Here is a 7,923-nt window from a genome sequence, read left to right on the forward strand (position 1 = left end):
GCCTGGAGGGGGTGGCGGTGGTGGTTTAGGCACCAGGCACTCTTGCTGCCTGGAGGGGGTGGCGGTGGTGGTTTAGGCACCAAGTCGTGTCTGACTCTTGTGACCCCATGGACTATAGCCCACTAGGCTCCTCTGTCCATGGGATTTATCAGGCAAGAATACTGGAGTAGATTGCCATTCCCTTCTCCAGGGGGTCTTCCTGACCCAGCGGTCGAGCCTGCGTCTCCAGGATTGCAGGTAGATTCACTTACCACCTCAGCCACCAGGGAAGCCTGCTGCCTGGAGGGGGCTTGTTTATAAAGACCTCCACCCAGGCGTTGCTGGCAAGGGCTGGCCAACTCATCCAGGGCAGCCAATCCTCACCCACCAGGGGCTCGAAGTTGCAGAAAATGGGCCTTGTTATGCCGGCCAGGTGCAAGGAACAAGTGTGGGTCTGAGGGTTGGGATAGACATGGGGCTGCAGCTCTGACTTAATTTCTAATCATTGTATCTGGCCCAGGAGTGGGAGAAAATTTCAAGAAGACTTTCTCCTAAGGAGAGGAACCCAGGAGTCAGGGAGAAGAGGGGTGGTAGGTCCAGACAGGGTGCAGTGGAAGCCTCTGAAGATGAAGGACCTAAGCTACTCCATTTTGTTAAGGAAGATTCCATTTTGTAAAAATTCCCGGAAAAGAGCTTTTTGGAAATCCCTTAACCTCACCCCACCACCCTGGGACCAATCAGAACCCATGGCAAGCCTGGGAAATGGGAACCAATGAGAACCTGTGGCAAGCCCGGGAAATGGGAACCAATCAGAACCCAACACCTAACCCTTCCACAGAAGGTAACCAGTTAGACATCTCCCAACTCGGAAACTCCCGTTTTTCAAATTTTTCACGCACGAATACCCTATATAAGCAATGAAACCCAGAGCTCGGGGCTCCTCCCTATAGCCGCTGTGTCGATATTGGTGGGAGCCCCAGCTCGAGCTTGGTAATAAAAACTCTCTTGCTTTTGCATCGGATATTGGCTCCCTGGTGGTCATTGGGAGATTTCACGACTTGGGCATAAAAAAGACCAGCTGGAAGGAGGGCGCACAGAGTGAAGTCCAGGGTTTCTGACCTGCCCAGGAGCAGCTAGCTGTTTGTTAGTCCAGGTCCTGCTCTGAGGTGCTCAGGGCCAGCTCTTCCTGACCTCAGGAAGAGAGCTGGGAGGTGCTCTGCAAGTGTGCTCTGCACAGTTCCAGTGCGCTGAGCCCTGCCCAGACAGGCCCCCTGCCCTGGGAGAGCTCTGCCCACATTAGCAGATGGGCCCCCTGCCTGCCCTGGGAGGGGCGTGTGAACACGCTCCCTCTCTTTGCAGCTGGCACAGAGCTGCTTAGGATGCAGATTAAAATCAGCCAAGGACAGAGGTCAGGAGCAGGGTCAGGGGTCCCTTGGGTGTGGACACACAGAAGTCCAAGCTTGCTATGCTCCCTGCATGACACAGGGTGTTGAGGCAAGGAATATGACTGTATCCTAGGGGCCGGCTGACCAAGAAGATGGCCAATTAATGTCTCCAAGTAAGCATCTTGTCGGGGTCTGGATGCCAGGTTCTTTTACAAATTAGAGGAGGAGGTGAAGAAACAAACTAAAAAGGCCATTAATCTCGGAAATATCCTGTAGAAAGGCAAGCCTCAGGCTGGGGATATGTTAATTTCTCCCTTCCTGCCATCTACTGGCAGACAGGGTTAACAAAGGCACTTTAGTTTAGAAGCCAGGCAGAGAGGCAGGATTCTCGGAGCCAGGCCTTTAAGTGTGATTATAGTAACAAAAGTAACAGAGCAAGTCAAAGACACAGTTCCAACAGTTTTGGAGTCAGAACTGGCTTATTCCTTAACATCCTAAAGTGCAGGGTTTATTCAGGTCCTCCCATTGCCCTTGTCCTTGCCCTCCCCTAGAGCCTGGCCCCACTCACCCATTTCCTGTCTCTGGATTTGCCTGTTCTGGATATTTCTTGTAAATGGAACCATATAGGTTGTGATTATTCTGGCTGGATGTTGGTGTCCTCCCCACAAATTCACATGTTGAAACCTAACCCCCACAGTGTGAGAAGGGGGGGCCTTGAAGAGGTGATGAGGTCGTGAGAGTAGAGACCCCATGAATGGGATTAGTGCTCTCATAAGAGACCCCCAAGAGGCCTCCTCAGCCCTTCCTCCATGTGAGGACACAGTGAAGACCCCGGCCCCCACCAAGAACAGAGCTTCACCAGAACCTGACCATCCTGACGCCCTGATAGACGTCTGGGCTCCAGGGCTGTAGGAAATGCGTTCCTGTTGCTGAGCCCCCAGCCTTCTGTTTTGCTATGGCGGCCCGGGCAGACCAAGATAGGGTGTCCTTCTCGCTGAGCAGAGTGTGTTCAAGGTGCACCCACACTGTAGCCCGTGTCAGAGCTTCAAGCCTTTTCATGGCTGCGTCATATGAAGCTGTGCTGGGAAATGGCTAGAGATGGGATGACGGGGGGTCATCAGGAGGTGGATCACAACAGTCTTCATGAGCCACAATGAGGAGCTGACTCTGCCTGAAAGGATGCCTGGACCTCCTGCCTCTTAGCCACCCAGTTACCTGTGTGCCGCTCAGCTGTCGTCCACGGCGTGTCCTGAATCAGTGCCGTCATGAACTGGCCTGGTGGGCAGTGGCAGATGGTAGAAGATGAGGTGTAGCAGGACCCCAGGAAGGTATCCAGGCCAGTCCAGTGTTGAAGATGAACCAGCCCTGCCCGCTGCCACTCACGGGGTGATGGGTGTTCCACCCCCTGCCCACCATTGGGTGCAGTGGCTTCTCCCCTGCTTCCAGAGCTGGGCCCTGCTTCCCCCTGTCCCTCTGGTCAGGAGGTATTCTGACACGCCATTCTAGCAGGACCTCAGGATGGAGGCTTTGGGGGACCCTGCTCAGGCGCACACAGTCAGTGGGCATCTACTCCTGCAGGGCGGGCCACAGAGAGCCACGTACTTGCTGGTGGGCGTGAGAGCAAGCACCAGGGTTAGGGACTGCAAACCTGCAGTGGTCTGGCCTCTTTTTTTTTTTCTAATTCAATTTAAATCTGACTCAAAGTCACTATCCCACTGAACTGGAAAGACATTCAGTCTCAGGCAGCGCACTCTGCAGTCCGGAGAATCCATCTCTTGCTTCAACAAGGTTTGGACGAAACAGACCCCGGGACGCCCCTTGCTGTTCCTCCACCAAGGGACCCTCCTCCCTTTCTTCTAGTCGCAGTCTTCGGAATCAGCCATTCCACTATCCTCGTGCCTTGAAGCGAGTGAGCCCATGCAGCACAACTACTAAGCCTGTGCTCTAGAGACCCCCTTTGCCGCAACTATTGACCCCACATGTTGCAACTACGGAAGCTGTGTGCCTAGAGCCCCTGCTCCACCGCAAGAAAAACCACTGGAATGAGAAGCCAGCGCCCCGCAGCTGGAGAGCAGCCCCGGCAGTTGCCACCATAGAAAGCCCTTGTCAGCAACGAAGGCCTACCACAGCCAAAAATATAAAATAAATCAATGTATCTTTTTAAAAAAAATGTTAACCGAATACATTTTTAACCCAATAGTTGTTACCATGACAAGTACATAATGTGAACACAAGGTTTATATGGGATTTGGCATTGCTGTGAACTCTCTAACAAACATGCAATTTGGAGTGATAATAGATTAATTTTGTCATTTCAACTTGTTAAAGACCTTTTTCTCTTATACAGGCCATTCACAATTTTGAACAATACATATTTTTATCTCACTAACAGTGTTAAGGCAGCTTGGGGGTTGTTCTGTTCCGTGTGTCTTCATCCCAGAGCCCTGGCTGGCCAAGAAGCCCCTCTCTGACTTGTGCCATTCTCTAGGGAAGCAGGCCGGTGTGATGGCTCAGAGTGTGGCCTTGTGCTCCAACAGGCCTGGGATGAAAATCCGGCCTCATCAACACCTCTGTGAGTTAACAGGTCATTTTTGGCTCATTTTACTGATAAGCAATCCGAGGCTCAGAGAGGCTGATCATCTTGCCCAAGGTCACACAGGGGTATGGAGACATGGAGCCAGAGCTCAGCCATAGACGTGCCTGGCTCTGGAGCCCACCCTCTCACTTCACCCTGCCCTTCTGCTCCTGCAGGGTAGACTCCAGTCTGCCAGCTAAACGTGGACCCTGAAGCACATGCATTCAGCTGTTTGTTCTCAAAGCCCCGCTAAAAAGACAGGAGAGAAACAAGACACTGGTGAAACAGAAAGACACAGAGGACAGGAGCAGCAACAACGAGGGGGAAGAAACGTTGACGTTTTGGAAGGTGAAAAGCAGAGGGAGGAGGTGGCAGAGCTGAGAAGGCAGGACCACGAGGACTCGGAGGCACCTGTTCCGGCAGAAGGTAGGAGTGGAAGTGGGGCCGGAGGCATGGTTGGAAGTGGGATCCCCAACCCACTGGCCCGCTCCACGCAGCCCCAAGGATGCCCCAGCCTCTGACACACACACAGGAAACTGGGCTTTTATTCTGAGCAGAGGTTGAATCGGGGAAACAGGCACAGTGGAAGGGATGCAGCTCTGTGTTTTCTTTATTTATTTAAAGGATTTTTTTTTTTTAATGTGGACCATTTTTAAAGTCTTCACTGAATTTGTTACAATAGTGCTTCTGTTTCATGCTTCAGCTTTTTGGCTGCAAGGCATGTGGGATCTTAGCTCCTGACGAGGGAAGCTGCACCCCCTGCCTTGGAAGGTGTAGTCTTAGCCACTGGACTGCCAGGGAAACCCCAAGGCTCTGTATTTCAAAAGAGGGATTAAGTGAGAGATTAAGTCCTCCCGCTTTGTGCCACCCCATTCTCAGAATTCTCTCTGCCCGATGGATACACCTCAGGCAGGACACTGGAACATTCTTCCCTAGAGAAACACAAGGACCCCAGGACAGTGATCTGTAAGTACTGACATGTAAGTACTGTCAGGACTCTGCACGTCCACTGCAGAAGACATGGGTTTGATCCCTGGTTGGGGAACTAAGATCCTGCAAGCTGCACAGCACAGCAAAGAAAGGAAGAAAGGAAAAGAAAAGAAATATAAGATGAAAAACAACGGGTTACCAGACATCTGAAGAAAGCATCCAGTATAGAAGACAGGAGTTAAGAAAAAAAGGAGTGGAGAGCTCAGAGACAACACAGATGGGACAGAGAAAAATGCCTTCAAATGATTAACATCCTCAGACACGTAGGGGATGATATTACACCCACGGAACAGAAAAAAGATGCTAAAAACAAAACTTAATCATAAGGAAGAAGCATTTGAAAATTAAAATTGTGGCAGCAGGAAAAATATTGAGAGAGAAGTTGGAAGATAAGCTTAAGGGACAATTGCAAGAAAGCAAACAAAAATCACAAAGAGACCACAGAAGTAAAGTAGAAGATAAATCCAGAAAGTCCAACGGTCAAATAATAGTTCCAGAAAGAAATAATAGAGGGATCATAACGAAAGGAATCCCTGGAGAAGGATATTCTTGCCTAGAGAATTCCATGATTAAAAAAACTTCCCAGAGTTCCTGACACAAGTTCACAGACTGAAAGGGCCACCCTGGAAAGCTACATGCACCCTCCATGTTCATAGCAGCCCTATTTACAATCGCCAAGATATGGCAACTAATCCCATGCCCCACAGCTACTAAGCCCATGCCCTATAGTCTGTGCTCAGCAACAAGAGAAACCACCTCAATGAGAAGTCTGTGCACTGCAATTAAAAAGTAGCCCCCACTCGCCACAACTAGAGTAGAGCCCGCACGGCAATTAAGACCCAGCATAGCCAAAAATAAAATAAGCTACAAGGATATATCATATAGCACAGTAAACAACAGCACTTTATAATAACTATAAATGGAATAGAGTATAGCCTTTAAAAATTGTGAATCACTATATTATACACTGTAACATATAATATTAAAAGTCAATCATATATCAAGTTAAGAAAAAAAGACCCACCTAATTCCCAGCACAAAGAATGGGAAAAGATCCATTATGATGTTAGAATACCAAGGATAAGGAAATTATTCTAAAAGCTTCCAGAAAGGAAAAAGTCATTAATATACAAGTGATCAGAAATGGGAATAAATGGGATCAGTTTTCTCAGCCAGAACACAGCTGGATAAAGTCTTCAAAGCTGTAAGAGAAAACGATTTCCATGAAATCCTATGCCCTGTCAACTAGTAACCTAATGTAATAATAGAATAGAGACATTTTCAGGTATGCAATGCCTCAGAAAATTTTTATCTCCCGTGTTTGCATTCTCCACCAAAATCAGAAAGACAAGAAAATAATTGGCCCACACAGGCAGGAGGTGGACTCTTTTTCTGGTACTGCTAGACTTGTTAGATCATGCGTATGGAGTCCTCTGGTTTGGATGGGATGAAAAGAAGTGAGGAAAGGTGGCAGTAAATCCAGGGTTCTCTGGCTTTTCATCAGAAGGGTTGCGGACAACGTCCCTTGATGAAATCCTATTGATAGGGGAAACTGAGCCGTCTGAAGGGGCTCCCAGTGAGGAGACTGATCCCTCCTGTAGTGGGATGGTGAATCCCGCCAGGAAAATTTTGTTTTCAGGTCTACCCTCCTTTGGAGGCTCTGAAAGTGAAGTCACATAGTCGTATCCGACTCTTTGTGATCCCATGGACTGTAGCCTACCAGGCTCCTCCATCCATGGAATTTTCCAGGCAAGAGTACTGGAATGGGTTGCCATTTCCTTCTCCAGGGTATCTTTCCAAACCAGGGATCGAACCCCGGTTTCCAGCATTGCAGGCAAGACGCTATTGCAGGCAGACGCTTTACTGTCTCAGCCACCAGGGAAGCCGCTCTGCCTTCTCCCAAAGAAGGAGGAGGTTCCCAAAAGCGGCCTTACCCAGGTCCTCCTGGGGTTCTGCTCTCTGCAGTTTTGGAACCAAGGATCCAGGCGGCGGTGGGGTCATCCACAGTATCGCAGAACCCATCGGTTCTTTCACCGCTCTGTGGGGACCGGCCGAGGAGGGAGCGACCGATGCATCTACGCCATCTGGTGGAGGAAGGGAGATTGCAGCCTGGAGCCAAGGATTTTTGCAACAGTTTCCCTATTGGGAAAAACCACTACTTTGCTACTTGGTTTGTTCCCAGCTAGTTCTGAATTTCATCTTTCCCTTATTTCAAACACTCTGAAACCAGGCATCTTTGATTCCTACTCCAGCCTCAGAAGTCCTATAGCATCGTCTCCACCAGACTCTACTGATCAAAGTGGTCACAAGCCTGCCTGGATGGAAGGAGAGGGGACGTGGACTGGCTTTTCAAAGGGAGTTCGCAGCCACCTTTTTAAACTGCCGCAGAAGTCCAATACTATTAATCAGAACAAGAATAAGGTATTAATGTTTTTACACATGTATCGGTTCATTGGGTAGATTCATGAGGAAGCCAAAGTATTATGATGGTTAAGAGTCTAGGGTTAAAATCAAACAGAACTGAGTTCAAAGACTGGCTCAGCCATGGAGCAGTGTGTCTTGGAGCAAGCCACTCCTCTGTGCTGTTTCCTCGCTGGTAAATGAGGGTAAACAATATCTGCTTCACAGAGTTACTATTCAGGATGGCATATGCAAATAATTTGTTCCATAATAAGCATTCAGAAAATGATAGTCCCCTTTACCCAAGTTATTTCAAAATTTCCATTAGTTCTATTATCTCAGACACTTTTAAATGTTTCATTTAGTGATTTATGGCTGCGCTGGGTCTTCACTGCTGCATGAGGCTTTCTCTAGCTGCAGCAGGCAGGGGCCACTCTCTCGTTGCGGTGGGCCAGCTTCTCACTGTGGTGGCCTCTCTTGTTGTGGAGCATGGGACCTAGGGCGCACGGGCTCAGTAGTTGTGGCACGCAGGCTTAGTTGCCCTTTGGCATGTAGGAACTTCCTGGAGCCAGGATCAAACCCATGCCCCGTGGA

General features: G+C 49.2%; 1 long non-coding RNA gene across 1 annotated transcript; it reads right to left on the reverse strand.

Moving 5' to 3' along the window:
* Window positions 1-3,519: 3,519 nt before the first annotated feature.
* LOC120875624 lies at window positions 3,520-7,313 on the reverse strand. Its single transcript, XR_005724004.1, has 2 exons — window positions 6,864-7,313; window positions 3,520-4,188 (listed from the first exon to the last, which is right to left on the reverse strand). It is a non-coding gene; the product is annotated as an uncharacterized LOC120875624 (long non-coding RNA).
* Window positions 7,314-7,923: the final 610 nt, after the last annotated feature.

Source organism: Oryx dammah, unplaced genomic scaffold (assembly GCF_014754425.2).
Source record: "Oryx dammah isolate SB20612 unplaced genomic scaffold, SCBI_Odam_1.1 HiC_scaffold_16, whole genome shotgun sequence".
NCBI classification, from domain to species: Eukaryota; Metazoa; Chordata; class Mammalia; order Artiodactyla; family Bovidae; genus Oryx; species Oryx dammah.